Raw genomic sequence first — 19,969 nt, forward strand, 5'->3', positions numbered from 1 at the left:
ACCCTGTCTGGCACACTATACTAGCTCCACCTGACACCAGGTGGGAAGGGTCTTAAACCTGGAGTGGCGAGTTTCCCCTACACTTCCTGTTGCAGTACAGGAGCTCCCAAGGACACCCAGGTGAAGGGGGTCTCCCACCTGGAGGGGCGCGTCCCATCTACTCTGGCTGTGGGATATAAGAGCTCCCCCTGAAACCCAGGTGGGAGGGGTATTTGCCTGGAAGGTTGATTCCCCTCTACTAGGGCTGTGGCAGGGTAAGAGTTCCCCCTTACATTCTAGTGGAAAGGTTATCCCACCTAGAGCAGGGAATCCCCTCTACCCTATCTGTGTAGGTTTACAAGCTTCCCCAGACACCTAGTTGGGTGAGGTATCCCGCCTGGAGGAGCAATACAAGACTGCAGCACCCAGGTGGGAATGGGTCTCCCACCTAGAGGGCGAGTTGCCTCTACTTTGGCTGGAACCATATAAGAGCTCCATGGATACCAACGTGGGAGGTGTCTCCCACATGGAGGAGTGAGTCCCCTCTACCCTGGCTGGGAGGTATAGGAGCTACACAGTAATCCAGGTGGGAGGGGTTTCCTGAATGGAGGTTCGAGGCTCCTCTAACCTGGCTGTAGTGGTATAGGAGCTCCCCTGACACACAGGTGGGAGGGAGTCTCTAGCCTAGAGGGGAGAAATCCTGCTACCCTGAATCAGTGGCATGAGCCCCCCACCCAGACACCTAGATGATAGGGGTCTCCAGCCTGGCAGGGCGAGTGCCCTCTACACTGGCTGCAGTGGTATATGAGCTCCCCTCCACACCCTGGTTGGAGGGGTCTTTGCCTGGAAAGGTGAGTCCCCTCTAGCCTGGATGCAGTGGTATATAAGATCCTGCAACACTCAGGTGGGATGGGTATACCACCTGGAGGCACGAGCCCCCTCTACCCTGTTTGGGGCAGTGTACTAGTCCCCAGACACCCAGGTGGGAGGCATCTCTTGCCTGGAGGGTTGAGTCCCCTATACCCTGCCTGTGGAGGTATATGAGTTCCCCTAGACACCCAGGTGAAAGTGGTCTCCTGCCTGGAGGGGCGAGTCCCTGATAGCCTGGCTGAAGCTGCATAGGAGCCCCCCCCCCGTACAAACCCAACTGTGAGGGGTCCCTTGCTTAGAGGGGTGAGTCCCTCCTACTCTGTCTGCACCAAATATGAGCTACCCCTGAAACCCTGGTGAAAGGAGTATCCTGCCTGGAGGGGCAAGTCCCTGATATCCCAGCTGCAGCTATACATGACCCCATCCCCGCACTGGGCACCCAGGTGGAAGGGATCTAATGACTATATTGTTAAGGCCCCTCTCCATGGGTTGAGGCAGAATGCAAATTAGCGTGGACACCAAGGTGGGAGGCTTCTCTTGACTGGAGGAGACAGTCCACTCTGCCCATGCTACAGAGGTATAAGAGCTACCACTGACAACCATGTCCTTTTTCATTCACCCAGGCTGAGGTGCAAGCATGTGGCTCTCCATTACTGGGCCTGGCTCCATTCTTGAGCCTCTGGCTGCCTGTCTCAAGGACCCAGTCCCTGACCCTTGATTTCAGGCCCTTTTTACCGGCCACCTCCTGTGCCTCCCCTCTAATTCCCTCAGGCTGTGGTATACTGGAACAGACCATAGACTCCACTCCCCCGGCTTCTCCCTAGCCTATGCTGCGGGATGGGTCCTAGTAGCCTGCACCCCACCCCCGCCACTTCTGCACACCAGGTTTCGCCTCACAGTACCCTCTTTGTCCCCTGATTTCTCTTCACTGCATGAACCTGGAGGCCTGCCAGTTAAAATGAACTTGCTCCAAACCAGCCCTGAGCGATCCCCTCCCTTCTTTCTCCTGTCCTCTTGCCTTGTATGCTGCCACTATTGCATCCCAGCCATCCCTAACCCTGACCCTTTGTGTTCGGGTCTCTAGGCCTAGGCGTTTGCCTGATCCCTGATCACATTCCTCGTGGCCCTTGGCATAGCAAGGATCCTCTTCATGTTGGGTGTGACCTGGAGGCCCCTTTCTTGGGCTCACCTGAGGGCTTTCCTAGGTGCTCCCTAGCTTCTCCTAGTCCTCACACAGCCCCTTTCTCCTCTTTCTCTCATGCTTTTATCTGGCACTCGTAGGTCTCCTGATCCTTGGGTCACCCATCACCATTGATTGGGTGTGTCCTTAGGCTGGGCGCCTGGCTTGGCTCCTGGGTCTCACCCCTATGCGCAACCACCCTGAGGCCCTGTCATTATCTTCCATCGCCCTCCTTTTGGCCCCTTTCTCTTTCCTGGCCTCCTTTGCCAGGACCCTGGCTGTAGATTCTCATCTGATAAAGGGTGCCTATGGGAAACAATGCACTGCCCCATGCCTGGGCCCCTTCTTCTCCCTGGGTGCTTGGCCCTGCACCAGGAACCCTGAAACCTGGAGATGGCCCTGGGCCTGGAGCCTGACTGCCCTCTGCTGGATCCCTGTCTTCTTTCCTAAAACTTGTCCACTGTCCTGAGCCCAGTGCTCAAGGCCTGGCCCTTGGCTCTGCATTCCCTCACTTGCTTCCTTGCTTGAGACTCTGGGGGCCCCTCTTGTATGAGGCTTCCCTTGGCTTGGACTATGGGCTTTGCTGTGGCCAGTATCCCACTCCCCTTGGCTTCCTTGAATCTCAGAACCCTACTGTCACCAGCCTGTCCAGCCCCACCCTTAACTGCCCTTTCCTGGCCTGGGCCCTCCTGTTGGTGCCTAGACTGGGCTTCTTTCTGGAGTCCTAGCATGCACCAAATCAACACCCTTCCTTTGGCCTTTCACGCTGTACCCTGCTTCATCTCTCCTGTTGCCCCTGTCCCTGCTGAGCCCCTTCTCAAGATCCCTTTCCCATGATGCTCACCATGTCCAGAGGACTGGAACTGGGTGTTTGGCCCTGTGGGCTCCCTTTGGGAAAACATAGTGTGCCCCTTGCCTGGGACTTTGGACTCTCTCTGCCCAGGCCTTGTACCTCAATCCTGACATCCAGCAGTGAACCTGGGCCTTGATCCCTCCTCTTCCTGTGCCACCAACTACCCTTGATCCCCTTTCTCCCCTCCTCATCCCTGTCTGTTTTCATAGGACCCAGGATCAGTTCCTGGCACTTTGCTCCCCATTCTTGGGCCTGGCTTCTTGCTGGAGCCCCCAGTCACCTTTTGTAAGGACCCTCTCCCTGTCCCTTGATTTCAGGTCCCCTGCTTGGACCTCCTCCTGTTCCTCCCCTCTGTTTCCTTGTACTGAGGTATTTTGCCATTGCCAGGACACTGTCCTCCCGCTGCTTCCACCTAGCCTGGTCTCCTCCAATGGTTGTTGGCTCCCAACCAACACCCCCCCCAAAAAAAAACTGAATCAAAGATACCCCTCATATTGCCCTCCTTTGGTTCTGTACTCCCTCTGAGGATCTATTCACCTGGGGCAGAGGAGTGAAACTGGCTGGCCTCTGGGCCCAGAAGGATCCCTATGGGCAACACAGTCCTGCCTCTGGCCTATGCTCTCTTTGCCGCCCAAACTTGACAACTGACAGTGAATTTAGGCCTAGTGATGACCTTGTCCTGGACAATTCTCTTCCATCCCTCTCCTGCCCACTAACCTTGAAAGCTGCCCAAAGCCAACCCAGCCCTTCCTCACCCTGACTCTTCGCCTTGCATTCCCCTGGCCTGGTTGCCAGCCTGTGTTCCTTACTGCATTACTCAGGTTGTGTTGCTTTCTGTGGTGTCTCTTCCTGTCATTTCTGACCTGGGTGCCCCCAGTTTTGGTCCCCAAGTTCGTTACTCTCTGTGCCCTTTGTGCAGTCCTTGGTCTCCTCATCCTAGCGCAGATCCTACCTCTCCTTCCCCTAGTGCTTTTTTCTGGAGCATGGACCTCTTACTCATTGTGTCCCTAACACATTTTGGTGGGGTTGCTCCCTTAACTGGGCTCCTTGATTGAGTCCTGGATCTTGCCCCTCTCTGCACCCACCACAACCCCCCACTGTGCCGTATATTGGACTCCTCCTGGACTCTGTCCATTGCCAGCCCATTTGGCCTTGTCCCTGGCCCTTGATCATCATCTAGGCTGACCCTCGACTGGGCTACTTGCTCTCTGTCGGCCCTTGGGGTCAGCACCAGGAACCTAAAATCAGGCAGTGGTGCTGGGCCTCGAACCTGCCTCCCCCCTGCTTTATCCCCTGAAATCCCTGCCCAGCCCTGTCCACTGTCCTGAGCCCCCTGCCCCAGTCCTGGCCCTTGGCTCTCCATTCCATGGACTGGCTCCTCTCTTGAGACTCTTAGTGTCCTTCTTGCTCTGTGCTTCCCTGTGCTTGAACTGCGGGCCTCACTGGGGCCACATCCTGGCTACCCTTGTTTTCCCTGAATCTCACAATCCTATTGCAGCTTCTGCCTGCCTGACCCCACCCTTACCTGCTTTCCCTTAGCCTGGGCCCTCCTCTAGGTCCCTAGTCTGGGCTCTTTTCTTCGGTCCTGGCCCGCACCCCACAAACACCCTTCTTCCAGTACTTCATGCTGTGCCTTTCTGTATCCCTCCTGTTGTCCTTGTCCCTGCTGGGATCCTTTTCCAGATCCCCTTCCCAGGATGCTCACCAGAGCCAGGAGATGGAACTGGGATGTTTGGCCCAGCTGTCTTCCTTTGGGAAAAGTTAGCAGTGCCCCTTGCCTGGGGGCTTTAACCTCCTTCAGCCTGGGCCCTTCTCCTCAATCTTGACACCCTGCAGTGAATCTGGACCATGATCCCTCCTCTTCCTTCAGCACCCATTCCCCTTTACTCCCCTTTCTCCCCATATACAGCCACAGCCAGGAGAGAGGGGACTCTCCCTTCCAGATGGAAGACCACTCCCACCTGGATTTTGGGGGAGCTCCTATAACCCAGTAGCTAGGGTTAAGGAACTCCCTCATATTTTTGGGAGACCCCACACACCTGGGTTTTGGGGGTAGACCCTACACTGTTGCAGCCAGGATAGAGAGCACTTGCCCCTATAGGCAGGAGACCCTTCACACCAGGATGTTGGGGGGAACTCAAAACAGCACAGTCAGGGTAGAAGTGACTCACCCCTCCATGCAGAAGACCCCACTCACCTGGATTTTGGGGAAAGCTCATTGCCACCAGAGGCAGGGTAGTGGGTATTCTCACCTCCAGTCCCCTCTATCCTGGCTAACTTGGTATACAAGCTCCCTTAAACACCCAGGTGGGAGGGGTCTTCTTCCTGGAGGGGTGAGTCCCCTCTACCCTGGTAGGGCTATATATGAGCCCCTCATCAATGGACACCTAGTTGGGAGGGGTCTTCCACCTGGAGGGGTGATTCCTCTCTACCCTGGCTGCTGTGGTATAAGAGTTCTCCCTGACACCCTGGAGGGAGGTGTCTCCTGCCTGGAGTGGTGAGTCTTCTCTACCCTAGCTAAGGTGCTTTAGTAGCTCCCTGTAGGTGGGAGGGATTTCCTATCTAGAGGGGTGAGTCCCCACTATCATATCTGCAGTGATATAAGAGCTCTCCCACTCTGACACCCTAGTTGGAGCGGTTTCTAACCTGTAGGGGAGAGTTCCCTCTACCCTGGCTGCTGGGGTATACTAGCCCCGTCCAACACCCAGGTGGGAGGAATCTCTAGCTTGGAGGGGTGAGTCCCTGTACCCTTGCTGCAGCTTTATAAGAGCTCCCTTTAACACCCAGGTGGGATAGAACTCCCTCCTGGAGTGGCATATACTCTATACCCTGGCTTCCATAATATAGGAGCTCCCACCTGACACCCTGGTGGGAGGGGTCTCCCGCCTGGAGTGGAGAGTCCTCTGTATTCTAGCTAAGATGGTATACAAGCTCCCAAGGACACACAGGTGAGAGGTGTTTCCTTTCTGGAGGGGCGGGTCCCCACTACCCTGGCTATAGTAGTATAATAGCTCCCCCTCACACACACAGGTGGGAGGGTTCCCCTGCCTACATTGGCGAGTTCATTTTTCCCTGCCTTTGTGGTATATAAGCTCCCCTGACAACCAGGGCTTAGGGGTCTCCAACCTATTGGGGAGAGTCCCCTCTCTCCTGGCTGCAGCAGTTTACGAGCCCCCCCCATAGCAAGATGGGAGGTGTCTCCTGCCTTGAGGAACTAATACCCTCCACCCGGGCTAATGCAGTATACAACCTCCTTGACACCCATGAGGGAGGGATCTCCCTCCTGGAGATGCAAATTCACCTCTACCCTGGGTTAAGGTATTCTACAAGCTCCCTGTGTCATGCAGATGGGAGGGGTCTCCTGACTGAAGTGGTGAGTCCCCTTTTCCCTTGCTGAAGTGGTATACTAGTTTTCTCTGACAGTCAAGTGGGAGTGATCTCCAGCCTAGAGGCATGAGTTCCCTCTACACTGGCTGTGTCAGTAAAGGAGCTCCCCACAACACCCAGGATGGAGGGTCTCTGGCCTGGAGGGACGAGTCCTGTCTATCTTGGCTGCGGAGGTATATGAGAACACCCAACCGACACCTAGATAGGAGGGGTCTGCCGTCTGGAGGGACATGTCCCCTCTACCATGCCTTAGCAGAAGAGCTCCCCCTGAAAAACTGGGGAGATGTGTCTCCTGCCTGGAGGGGTGAGTCCCCGATACCCTGGCTTTGGTGGTAAAGGAGCTCCCCTGACACCAATTGGGAGGGGTCTCCCGCCAGGTGGCTACAGTCTTCTCTACCCTGCTGCAGCAGTATTGAAGCTCCCCAGGACACCCAGGTGGGAGGTTTCTCCTGCCTTGCGGGGCGGATCTCCTGGCTTGAGCGGTGAGTCCGCCCTCCCCTGGCTGGGGCGATATATGAGCTCCCTGTGACACCCCGGTGGGAGGGGTGTCCACCTGGAGATGCGCATTTCTGTTACCCTGGCTGCTGCAGTATAGGAGCTTTCCCTAACACCCAGGTGGGAGAAATCTCCCGTCTGGAGAGGCAAGCCAGCTCTACCCTGGCTAAGGTGGTATACAAGTTCCCCATGACAACCAGGTGGGAAGGGTCTCCCGCCTGGAGGGGCAAGGCCACTCTATCTTGGCTTCAGCAGTATAAGAGCTCTCCCCAGACACCCAGGTTGGAGGTGTCTCTTGCCTGGAGGAGCAAGCACCTTTACCATGGTTGCCACGGTATAGGAGCTCCCCTAGACACTCAGGTGGAAGGGATCTCCCATTTTGAGGGACGAGTCCACTCTAACCTGCCTGCAGTGGTATATGAGCTCCCCCTGATTCCCAGTTGGGAGGGGTGTACTTCCTAGAGGGAGGAGTCTCCTCTACCCAGGATTCGGGGGTGGACAAGCTACCCTCAGACACCCAAGACAGAGGGGTCTCCCTCATGGAGTAGCAAGTTCTTTCTACCCTGGCTTGAGTGGGATAGGAGACCCCCCACCCTACACTTTGGTGGGAGAGGTCTCTCACATGGAGGGGTGAATCCACTCTACCCTGACTGTGGTGGTAAAGGAGGGGACTTTTGCCTGGAGGGCCACTTAACCTCTACCCTTGCTAAGGTGGTATGGGAGCCCCGCCTCTACACTTAGGTGTGTGGGGTCTCCCACTGCATTTGCAAGTCCCCTCTACCCTGGCTGGTGCTCTATAAGAGTACCAGGAACACCCAGGTTGGAGGAGTTTCCACCTAAAGAGACAAACACCTCTACCCTGGCTGTGGCAGCATAGGAGCTCCCCCTGACACCCAGGTGGGAGGGGTCTCTCACATGGAGGGGCAAGTCCCCTCTACTCTGGCTAAGACTTTATACAAGCTCTCCCACCCAAAAGCACAGGTAGGAGGGGTCTTTCACCTGCATGGGTGAGTCCCCTCTACCCTGGCTGCAAGGTATAGAAGCTTCCCCCACACCCAGGTTAGAGGGTTCTATTGACTGAAGGGGTGAGTGGCTTCCACCCTGGCTACAGCAGTATTGGAGCTTCCCCTGATACTCAGGTGGGAGAGGTCTCCCACCTGGAAAGACGAGTCCCCTCTACTTTGATTGGTGCCCTATAAGGGCTCCTTCGATACCCAGGTGGGAGGGGTATTCTGCCTGCAGCGGCATACCCCTCTACCCTGGCTGTCACAGTATAGGAGCTCCACCAGACACCCTGGTGGGTGGGATCTACTGTCTATTGGGGTTATTTTTCTCTACCCTAGCTGCTGCAGTATAGGAGCTCCCCTTGTCAACCAGGTGGGAGGGGTCTCCTGACTGGAGGGGCAAGTCCCCATTACCCTGGCTGCGAAGGTACAGGAGCTCCCCAAATACCAGGTGGGAGGGGTGTCTCCACTGGAGGGGAGATTACCTGCTACCCTGGCTGCAGCAGTCTAGGAGCCCCCCCACCCCACACACACAAACACAGGTGGGAGCAGTCTCCTGCTTGGAGAGGTGAATTGCCTCTATAATGGCTGCTGGGGTATATGAGCGCCCATGAATCCCAAGTGGGATGGGTCCCCCACTTTGAGGGGTAAGTTCCCTCTACTTGGCTTTGGCGGTATATGAGCTCCACATGACATGCATGTGAAAGGGGTCTTCCACCTGAAGGGGCGAGTATGCTCTACCCTAGCTGAAGCAATATACAAGTTTGCCCTGACATGCAGGTGGAAGGGGTCACCTGCCTTCCATTGTGAGTCTCCTTTACCCTGGATGCTGTGGTGTGTGAGCTCCCCCAGACACTCAGTAGGGGAAGGGTCTCTCCTCTGTAGGGGAGAGTCCCTGCTACCCAGGCTGCTGATGTATACAAGCCTCCTCTGACACCCAGGTGGGATGGGTCTCCCTCTTAGACTGCTGAGTCTTCCCTACGCTGGCTGGAGCGGTATAGGAGCTCCTCCAAACTCCCAGTTGGGTGACTTGACTGGAGAGACGAGTCCCTTCTACATTGGCTGCAGCTGTATAGGACCTCTTCTCCCACACCCAGGTGCCATGGTATCCCGCCTGGAGGGGCTAGTCCCCTATATCCTGGCTTTGGTGATGTAAGAACTCCCCCTGAAACTCACTTGGGAGGGGTCTCCTGCCTGGAAGGGTGAGTCCCCAGTACCTTGGCTTCAGCAGTATAGGAGCTCCCCAGGACACCCAGGTGGAAGGGGTCTCCCACCTGGATGGGAGAGTCCCCTCTATCATGGCTTTGTCAGTATAAGAGCTCCCTCTGACACCCAAGTGAAAAGGGTCTCCCGCCTGGAGAAACAAGTCCACTCTAATGTGGCTGCAGTGGTGTACAAACTCCCACTGGACACCCAGGTGGAAGGGATTTCCCCACTGGAGGGGCGAGTCCCCTCTACCCTGGTTTGGCCAAATTCAAGCTTCCCCAGACACCCATCTGGGAGGGCTCTCCTACCTGGACAGGCAAGATACCTCTATGCTGGCTGCAGCAGTATAGGACCTCTACCGGACATCCTTGTTGGAGGAGTCTCCCACATGGAGGGGAAAAACCCTCTACCCTGGGTATATAAGGGTATACAAGCTGTGGTGATATACAAGCTCCTCCTGACACCCAGGTTGGTGGGGTCTCCCAGCTGGAGGGCATACCCCCTCTACTTTTGCTGGTGCCCTATTAGAGCTCCCTGGACACCCAGGATGGAGGTGTCCCCCACCTGCAGTGGTGAACCCTCTACCCTTTCTCTGATAGTATAGGAACTTCCCCCAACACCCTGGTGGGAGGGTTCTGCCTCCTTAGGGGCAATTTCCCATCTATCCTGGCTTCAAATGTATAGGAGCTCCCCCAAACCCAAGTGAGAGTTATCTCTCCCATGGAGGGGTGAAACCCTGCTACCCTCGTTGGAGCAGAATAGGCGCCCCCACCCCAGGATACTCATCTGCGAGATTTCTCTGTCCTGAAAGGGCTAGTTTCCTCTACCCTGGCTGCAATGGTACACCAGTTCCCTCCAATTACCAGGTAGGAGGGGTCTGCCGCATAGATGAGTGACTCAGCTCTACCATGGCTGTTGGGGTATATGAGCTTCCTTGACACCCAGGTGGTAGGTGTCCCCTATACCATGGCTCAAGCTGCATATAAGCTCCAAAGAGACCCACGTGGGAGGGGTCTTCCCACTGTAGGAACAAGTCCACCCTACCCTGGCAGCAGCAGTACAGGAGCTCCCTCTGACACCCAGGTGGGAGGGGTCTCCAGAATGGAGGGTTGAGTACCCTCTTTTCTGGATGAAGTGGTATAGAAGCTCCTCCTGACCAAGGTTAGTGGGGTCTCTTGACTGGAAGGGTGTGTCCCATATACCCTCTCTGCTGCAGTATTTGAGTTCCTCTGGACATAAAGGTGGGAGGGGTCTCCCCCCTAGAGGGGCGAGTCACCTCTCCCTGACTGTAGTGATATAGAAGCTCCCCAACACCCAGGTGGGAAGGGTTCTTTGCCTGGAGCGAGGAGTCCCCTCTACACTGGCTGAGAGAGTGTACCAGCTACCCATGAAACCCATGTGGGAGGGGTCTCCTACCTGGAGGGTGAGTCCTCTCTATTCTTGCTGCTGTGATATAAGAGATTCCCACCCCCATACCCAGATGGGAATGGTCTACTTCCTGAATGGCGAGTTCCCTCTACCCTGGCAGCAGTAGTATACTAGCTTTCCCTGACACCCAGGTTGGATGGGGCTTCTTGCCTGGAGGGGCAAGTCCCCTCTACCCTGGCTGCAGCAATAAAGGATCACCCCCTGACACCCAGGTGGTAGGATCTCCAGCATGAAGAGGGAAGTCCCCTCTACCCTGCTGCAGTGGTATAGGAGCTCCTTCCTACACCCAGGTGGGAGGGGACTCCCGCCTGGAGTAATGAGTTTCCTCTACCCTGGCTGTGGCTGTATACAAGCTCTCCCAGAAACTCAGGTTGGATGGGTCTCTCGCATGGAGGGGCAAATCCCCACTATTCTGGCTGCAGTGGTATATGAGCTGCCCCACAACACTCAAGTGGGAGGGTCTCCTGCCTAAAGGGGTGAGTTCCCTCGATCCTGGATGCAAGGGCATGAGAGCCAGCTTTTAACCCAAAGAGGGAGGGGTCTCCTTCCTGGAGGGTTGAGATGCTGCTACCACATCTGCAGCTGTATATTAAACCCACTTTGTCAGATACCCATGTGGGATAGGTCTTCCTCCTGGAGGGGCAAGTCACCACTACCCTGTCTAAGGTTATATAGGAGTTACCCCCATTATCAGGTTGAAGGTGTTTGTCACCAGAGGTGCAAGACAACTCTACCCTGGCTGCTGGGGTATATGAGCTCCACCTGACACCCAGGAGGGATGGGTGTTCTGCCTGGAAGGGCAAGTACCCTCTACACTGGCTAAAGTGGTATGAGTTTCCCCCAATCCCAGGTGGGAGGTGTCCCTCTCCTGATCTGCAAGTCACCTCTAACCTGGCTGCAGGGGTATATGAGCTCTACCTGACACCCAGGTGGGAGAGGTATCCCACCTGGATGGGTGAGTCCCCTGTACTTTACCTCTTGCCATATAACAGTTCCCAGTACACCCAGGTGGCAGGGGCCTCCACCTGGAGGTTCCTGTTACCTGTACCCTCCTGTGTCAGTATAGGAACTTCCCACTAACACCCAGGTGAGAGGGGTCTCCCGCCTGTGGGAGCAAATCCCCTTTACCCTGCCTTCTGCAGTAATCAAGCTCCCCTGGACACCCAGGTGGGAGCAGTCTCCTGATTGAAGGGGCGAGTCCCATCTACCCTGTGGAGATATTGGAGCTTACCCAGACACCCAGGTGGGAGGAGTCACCCCTTGGAAGTTCAATTCTGCTCTACCCTTGGCATAGTGGTAGAGGAACTCCCCCTGATATGCTGATGGGAGGCAGTCTCCCGCCTAGATATGGGAGTACACTCTACCTTGGCTGCTTCACGACAGGAACTCCCTTTACACCCCATTGGGAGGAGTCTCCCACCAGGAGGCTAGAGTCTTCTCTACCTTCCTGCAGCAGTATAGGAGCTCCCAGGAAACCCAGGTGGAAGGGATCTCCCATCTGGAGGTTAGAGTTCCAACTAAACCACCTGCGGTGGTATTGGAGCTTCCATTACACCCAGGTATTTGGGGTCACCAGCCTGGAAGAAGGAGTCCAGTCTTCCCTGGCTGCTGTAATATACGAGCTCCCATGACACCCAGGTGAGAGGAGTCTTCTCCCTGAAGAGGAAAGTACCCTCTACTATGGCTGCTGTGGTATAAGAGCTCCCCCTTATACCCAGGTGGAAGGAGTCTCCTTCCTGGAGGGGCGAGTACCCAATATCCTGGCTGCATGGTTATAGGAGATCCATCCTCAACACCCAGGTAAGAGAGATCTTGCCCCAGGAGGAGCAATTCTGCTGTACCCTAACTGTAGAGATATAGGATTTCCCACCGCCCACATGGTGGGAGGGTTTCCCGCCTGTAGGGTTGAGTCCCCTCAACCCTGGCTGCAGGGGTATAAGAGCCCCCTCCTACCCTCAGGAGGGAGGGTTCGTGCTACCCCAGCTGCAACTGTTTATGAACCCCCACCCCTCGACAGACATCTCTGTGGGAAGGGTCTTCAGCCTGGAGGGGCGAGTCCCCGCTACACTGGCTAAGGAAGTATATGAGTTACCACCATTCCCAGTTGGGATGTGTCTCTCACCTGGAGTTTTGAGTTGCCTCTACCCTGGCGGCTGTGGTATATATAATCCACCTGACACCTATGTGCGAAGGTACTTCTGCCTGGAGGGGCGAGTCCACTCTACCCTGGCTGCAGCAGTATACCAGCTCCACCTGATACCCAGGTGGGAGGGATCTCCCTCCTAGAGGGGTCACTCCCCTCTACCCTGGCTGAGGGGGGTGTACCAGCTCTCCCAGGCACCCAGATGGGAGGGTTCTCCTGCCTGAAGGGGTGAGTCCCCTCTATCCTGTCTGCTACAGTATATGAGCTCCTCCTGACACTCTAGTTGGAGGGTTCTACCACCTGGAGGGCAAGAATCCTTTACCGTGACACCCAGGTGGGAAGAGATTTTTGGCCTGGAGGGGCGAGTCCCCTATACCCTGGCTAAGGTGTTATACAAGCTTCCTGTGATACCCAGTTGGGAGGGGACTCCTCTCTCATATACTCCAGGCTACAGTGGTATATGAGCTCCCCCACCCACACCCAGGTGGTTGAGTATCCTGCCTGGAGGGGTGAGTCCCCTCTACCCTGGTTGGGGCAGTATACTGGCTCTCCCTGACACCCAAGTCAGAGGGGTTTCCTGCCTGGAGTGGTGAGTTTCCCCTACCATTCCTGTGGCAGTATAAGAGCCCCCTGGACACCCAGGTGGAAGGGGTCTCTCCCCTAGAGGGGCATGTTCTCTCTACCCTGGGTATAAGAACTATCCCTGATACCCAGGTGGGAGGCGTATCTTGCATGGAGGGGTGGATCCCCTCTACCCTAGTTGTGCATGGATACAAACTTCCTCAGACACACAGATGGGAGGAGTCTCCCACCTGGAGGGGCGACTCCCTTCTAACATGGCTTGGGTTGTATAGAAGCTCACCCCAGCAGCCACGTTGAGTGTTCTCCCACCTGGAGTGCAGAATACCCTTTACTTTAGCTGGTGCCATGTAAGAGCTCCCAGGACACCCATGTGGGAGGCATCTCCTTACTGGAGGGGCGAGTACCCTATACACTAGCTGGGAGGTATAGGAGCTCCCCCAGACACCCAGGTGGGAGGGGTTTATTGACTGGAGGGGTGAGTCCCCTCTAACCTGGCTTCCTGGGTATAGGAGCTCCACTAACACACAGGTAGGAGAGGTCTCTTGCCTGGAGGGGTGAATCCCTGCAACCCTGGCTGTGGCGGTATAGGAGGTTCCCTAACACCCATGTGGGAGAGATCTCCAGCCTGGCTGGGTGAGTCCCCTCTACCCTAGCTGCTGAGGTATAAGGACTTCCTGGACACCCAGGTGGGAGGGGTCTTCGCCTGGAGAGGCAAATCCTCTCTAACCTGACTGCAGTGGTATACAAAATCCCACAGACACCCAGGTGGGAGGGGTTTTCCACTTGGTAGCACCAGTAACCTCTGCCCTGGTTCAGGAGGTGTACTAGCTCCTCTAACACCCAATTGGGAGGTATCTCCTGCCTCATGAGGCGAGTCCCCTCTATCCTGCCTGCGAAGGTAAAGGAGTTCCCCCAGACATCCAGGAGGGATGGGGCGAGTCCACTTCACCCTGCATGTGATAGTGTGTGAATTCCCTTAGACATCCAGGTGAAAGGGGTCTCCTGCCTGAAGGGGCAAATCCCTCTTACCCTGGCTGCTGCTGTATAGAAGCCCACCCTACAAACCCAGGTGGGAGGTGTCTCTTGCCTGGAAGGGCAAGTCTGCTCTACACAGGCTGAGGCAGAATACAAGACAGCCTGGACACCAAGGTGGGAGGGGTCTCTTGCCTGGAGGAGCCAGTCTTCTCTACCCAGGCTGCAGAGATATAAGAGCTCCCACAGACAACCATTTCCCTTTTCATTCACCCAGGCACAGGTGCTAGTGCTTGGCTCTCCATTACTGGGCCTGTCTCCTTGCTTGAGTCCCTGGCCGCCCTTCTCAAGGAACCTGTCCCTGTCTTAGTTTCAGGTCCCCTTTATGGCCCCCTCCTGTGACTCCCCTTTGTTCCCCTTATGCTGTGTTACCAGACCCTTGGCTCCCCCCACTTTCTAGTGCGGGCTCCTCTAATTGGTCCTGGCTGCCCAACGATCCCACCCCAAACTCTGCACCACAGGTATCACCTCACAGTGCCTGCTTTTGCCCTTCTTTTGGTCCAGGTCCCTCTCTGAGTATCTTCTTACCTGGGGCAGAGGAGAAGAATTGGCTGGCCTCTGCACCCTAAATGTGCCCAGGGGGAAGCACAGCCCTGCCACTTGCCTGTGTCCCCTTCAACACCTGAACCTTGATGCCTGGCAGTTAATATGTAACTTGCTCCAACCCAGCCCTTAGAGATCCTCTCCCTTTTCTCCAGTTCCCTCTTGCCTTGCATGCTGCCAATACCCCAACCCAGCCTTCACTAACCTTGGTCCATTGTGTTCCAGTCCCAAGGCCTGGCTTCTCACCTGATCCCCTGCCTGCTTTCCTCATTTCCCTTAGCATAGCACGGAGTCTCTTTGTGTTGGGTTTGACTTGGAGGACTCTTGCTTTTGCCCACCAGCGGGCTCACCTAGGTGCCCCTTGTGCTTTTCTCTGTCTTCTGGTCCTTGTGCAACCCATTCCTCGTCTTCGCCTAGCAAATTCCCCTGGTGCTGGTGGGTCTCCTTCTCTTTGGTTCTCTCATCCATGATCAGTCAGGTGGGTCCCTTTCCTGTGCTGCTGGCTTGAGTCCTGGGTCTCACACCTCTGAGCACTCAGCAGGACCCACCAACATGCACTCTCGTCATACTTATCCTGTCCCCCTTTCCTTGATAGGCCTCCTTTGCCAAGTCCCTGGCCCTGGATTCTAATCTGGGCCAGGGTGCCTGATGGGAAAAAGAGCCAAGCCCCACACCTGGGTGCGTTGCTCTTTCTGAGTGCTTGGTCCTACACCTGGAACCCTGACACCTGGCAGTGTCCCTGGCATGTACCTGCCTTCCCCTGTTGGATCCCCTGCCTCCCCATCCAAGCCTTGTCCTGAGCCTCCTGCCCCAGCCACAGCCCTTGGCTCTCAATTCCCTCTCCTGGCTCCTTGCTTGAGCCTCTGATGGCCCTTGTTGCCCAGAGTGCCTGGGCGTTGATTGTTGGCCACTTGCTTGGACTGCTTCCCTGTTCCCTTTGGTTTTCATGCACTGCAGTTCACTAGTGCCTCCTGCCTGCCCAGCTCTGCCCTTTGCTGTACTCCCGTGGTGTGGGCCCTCCTCTAGGTCCCTAACCTGGGCTCCTTGTTGGAGTCCAGGCCCTACTCCTCTAGCACCCATCCTCCAGCCCTTCCCGCTGTGTCCTCCTTTGGCCCTCCATTTGCTCCTGTCCTATCAAGCCCCCTTTCTTTATCCCTATCCCAGAATTCACACCCACGCCAGGGAGGTGGTCCTGGGCTTTGGAGCTTCTGGATCTCTAAGGGAAAAAAGTATCCCTTCCCCTTGCATGGGCCCTTTGGCCTCTTTCAGGCAGGGTCTTTCTCCCCAACCCTGACACCTTTCCGTGGACCTGGGCTTTAAGCCTTACTACCTATGCAACACCATCTCCCCTCTCTCCTATCCTAACCTCCCCAGTCCTGTCCTCTTTCAGGTGCCTCCCTGAGGATCTACTTACCTGAGGCAGAGGAGTGGAATTAGCTGGCCTCTGCACCCTGAAGGCTCATATGGGAAATAGAGCCCAGCCCCTCACCTGGTCCCCTTTGTCTGCTGGAACCCTGACACTTGGCAGTGGACATGGGCCTTGTGCAGACCTGGCTCTTCTAGGTCACCTTCTTCCCTCCTCCTTCCTCTCCTTTTGCATGGTGCCCCTCCCCCAACTCAGCCCTCCAGAACACTGTCCCTTTGTGCTCCAGTCTTCGGGACCTGGCTTCTCGCCTGGACCCCCGACTGTGTTTGTTCATCATGTGGCATAGAGTCACGTGGCTTTGTATGGTGTCTCTTCATGTTGGATTGGATGTGGGGGCCCCTTTATTGTGCACCCTACTTCACTCCCCTAAGTGCCCCATGTGCTGCCTGCCCTCCTGCTGTCTCCTCATCCTCGCATCACCCTTTCCTCTCCTTCACTGCTTTTCCCTTATGTGGTCCCCTGCTTCTTGGGTCTCTCATCATCTTGGGTCAGGTCAGTCCCTTGCCTGGTCTCCTTGCTTGGTACCTGGCTCTTACTCAGCTCTGCACCCACTGTGCCTTCGCGTCAAGCCCTATCATTGCACTCTTCTTGGCCCCCTTCCCTTGCCAGCCACATTTGCCCAGTCCGTGGCCCTGGATTCTCATCTATGCCAGTGCGCCTTATAGGAAACTGAGCCTTGCCACTGGCCTGGGCCCTTTGCTCTCCCTGGGTTCTTGGTCCTGCCCCTGGAACACTGAAAACCCTGGGCTTGGAGCCTGCCTCCCCCCTGCCGGATTCTCAGCCTTCCCTACCCAGCCTTGTCCACTTACCTGAGACCCCTTCCCCAGCCCTTGGCCAGGCTCCTTGCTTGAGCCTCTGATGGGCCTTGTTGCCCAGAGTGTGCCTGGGCATTGACTGTGTGCCTCTTGCTTGGACTGCTTCCCTGTACCCTTTGGTGCTCCTACACTGCAGTCCACTAGTGCTTCCCACCTGCGCAGCCCTGCCCTTCCCTATTCTCCCCTGGAATGGGCCCTCCTCTAGGTCCCTAACCTGGGCTCCTTGTTGGGTTCCAAGCCCTACCCCACCAGCACCCATCCTCCAGCCCTTCCCACTGTGCCCTTCTTTGGCCCTCCTTTCATTCCTTTCCCTATCAAGCCCCCTTTCTTTTTCCCTTTCTCATGATTTACAACTACACCAGGGAGGTGGTCCTGGCCTATTGGTGCTTCTAGATCCCTAAGAGAAAAAGTAGCCCTGCCCCTTGCATGGGCCCTTTGACCTCCTTCATTCCGGGTTCTGCTCCCCAACCCTGACACCTATCCATGGAACTGGGGCTTGAGCCTTCCTGCCAATGAACCACCATCTCCCCTCTCTCCTTTCCCTACCACCTTAGCCCTGCCTGTTCCAGGGGCCTCCCTGAGGATCTACTTACCTGAGACAGAGTAGTGGAATTAGCTGTCCTCTGCGCCCTAAATGCTCCTATGGAAAAAGAGCCCAGCCCCTCGGCTGGGCCCCTTTGCCTGTCTGAACCCTGACACCTGGCAGTGGACATGGGCTTTGTGCAGACCTTGTTCTGCTAGATCACCTTCTTCCCTCCTCTGTTCTCTCCCCTTGCATGCTTCCCCTACCCCATCCCAGCCCTCTTGAACCCTGACCTGCCTCAGTCTGGCTGGGCACAAATCACGAGCCACTGAAGCAGGAACAAACTTTATTTTTGAACTGCAAGAAAACACTTCACACACACTCCCGGGGAATTCTCCCAAACGCCACGTGGCTCGTCCAGGAAATCCCAGCCAGAAATATCTCTCCCGAAATCCCTCCTCCTGCACTTCCCCAACCAATGGGAACTCTCAGGGAATCCCTGGGAATCCCCACGAGAACTCCAAAGTAGCACAAGAACTCAAAAGTAACGGCCAAGGCAGATAGTAATGCCTCGCCTGTCAATCAATACTGTTGGCAAAATGCCAGGGGCCATACAGACTCAGCCATGGCTCTCAGCATCTCCCCCCTTCTGTTTAATTCCAATGTGGCTTAGGGACCGTGCCTGTTAGGTTGTCCAGTTCAACATATGGTCCTTACCCGTGATCGGATGAGCTGACCTCTAAGCGTCAGCCTCCTGTTGTAGTTTTTTCCCCTAATAGCTGTTTCTCCTCTAAGCTTTCTTCCTTAAATTTTCTTCCTCTGTCTGACTAGCTCGAAAGACCTTCTCTTTTGCTTGATCTAAAATGTCTTTCTCTATGGTCTGAACCTCTAACAATTTACTTAACAGTCTTTCAGTTTGTTTTTTACTAATTTCTAATCTTTTATAAAGATAACGCAACCCAATAAGATAACACAAAACAAAACCGAAACAGAATGAAACAAAAACGGAACAAAAATTGTTGTATCAATTTTCCTATTTTCTTGACATGTGCATTTGGGGGTCTATTTGTATCTCTTCCTCAGGGGTGAACAACTTCAAACCTTGAGCCAACCATTTTTCCCAGTCTGCCTGAGAAAGTTCTAGGGATAGGCAGCTTGAAACAAAAACAAAACAAATCAAAACAAGAACACATTGTTTTCTAAGGTCACCACCTTCCCTTAGAGGCGAGCAATTTCATTTACCCCCAAGCTTTAGACGTTCCCTGTATGGGCCACCAAATGCCGCAGTCTGGCTGGGCACAAATCACGAGCCACTGAAGCAGGAACAAACTTTATTTCTGAACTGCAAGAAAACACTTCACACATGCTCCCGGGGAATTCTCCCGAACACCACGTGGCTCGTCCAGGAACCCCAGCGAGAAATATCTCTCCCAAAATCCCTCCTCCTGCACTTCCCCAACCAATCGGAACTCTCAGGGAATCCCTGGGAATCCCCACGAGAACTCCAAAGTAGCGCAAGAACTCAAAAGTAGCGGTGGAGGCGGATAGTAATGCCTCGCCTGTCAATCAATACTGTTGGCAAAATGCCAGTGGCCATACAGACTCGGCCATGGCTCTCAGCACTGACCCTTTGTGCTCCAGTCTTCAGGCCTGGTTCCTCGCCTGGGCCCCTGACTGTGTTTGTTCATCATGTGGCATAGGGTCATTTGGGTTCAGGTGGTTTCTCCTCATGTTGGTTTGGATGCTGGGGCCCCTTTCTTGTGCACCCTACTACTCTCCCCGAAGTACCCCTTATGTTGCCTGCCATCCTGCTGTCTCCTCATCCTCGCATCACCCTTCCAACTCTTCACTGCTTTCCCCTTGTGTGGCCCCCTGCTTCTTGGGTCTCTCATCATCTTGGGTCAGGTCAGTCACTTGCCTGGTCTCCTTGCTTGGTTCCTGGCTCTTACCCCTCTCCACACCCACTGTTTCCTCACATCAAGCCCTATCATAGCCTTCCTCTTGGCCCTCTTTTCTTGCCAGCCACCTTTGCCGAGTCCCTGGCCCTTGATTCTCATCTGGGCCAGTGCACCTTATAGGAAATTGAGCCTTGCCACTGGCCTAGGCCTGTTGCTCTCCCTGGGTTTTTGGTACTGCCCCCAGAACCCTGAAAGCTGGCAATGGCCATGGGCTTGGAGCTGCCTACCCACTGCCTGATCCCCAGCCTTCCCTAACCCCGTTGTCCATTTACCTGAGACCCCTTCCCCAGCCCTTGGCTGTTTCTCTGTCGCTTCAGGCTGTGCCCTCCTTTAATCCTCCTGTAGTCCCTGTTGCTGCCAGGCCCCTTTTCCTGATCCCTTTCCAGGATACTCACCCATACCAGGAGACTGGACCTGGCCTCTTGGAACTGTGGGCCTCTTTTGTTAAATGTAGCCCTTCCCCTTGCATAGGCCATTTGGTTTCCCACAGCCTGACCCCTGCTCCTGGACACTGACACCCTGCAGTAGGCCTGGGCCTTGAACTT

Source organism: Spermophilus citellus, assembly GCF_964194105.1.
Source record: "Spermophilus citellus genome assembly, contig: SCAFFOLD_36, whole genome shotgun sequence".
Taxonomy (NCBI): domain Eukaryota; kingdom Metazoa; phylum Chordata; class Mammalia; order Rodentia; family Sciuridae; genus Spermophilus; species Spermophilus citellus.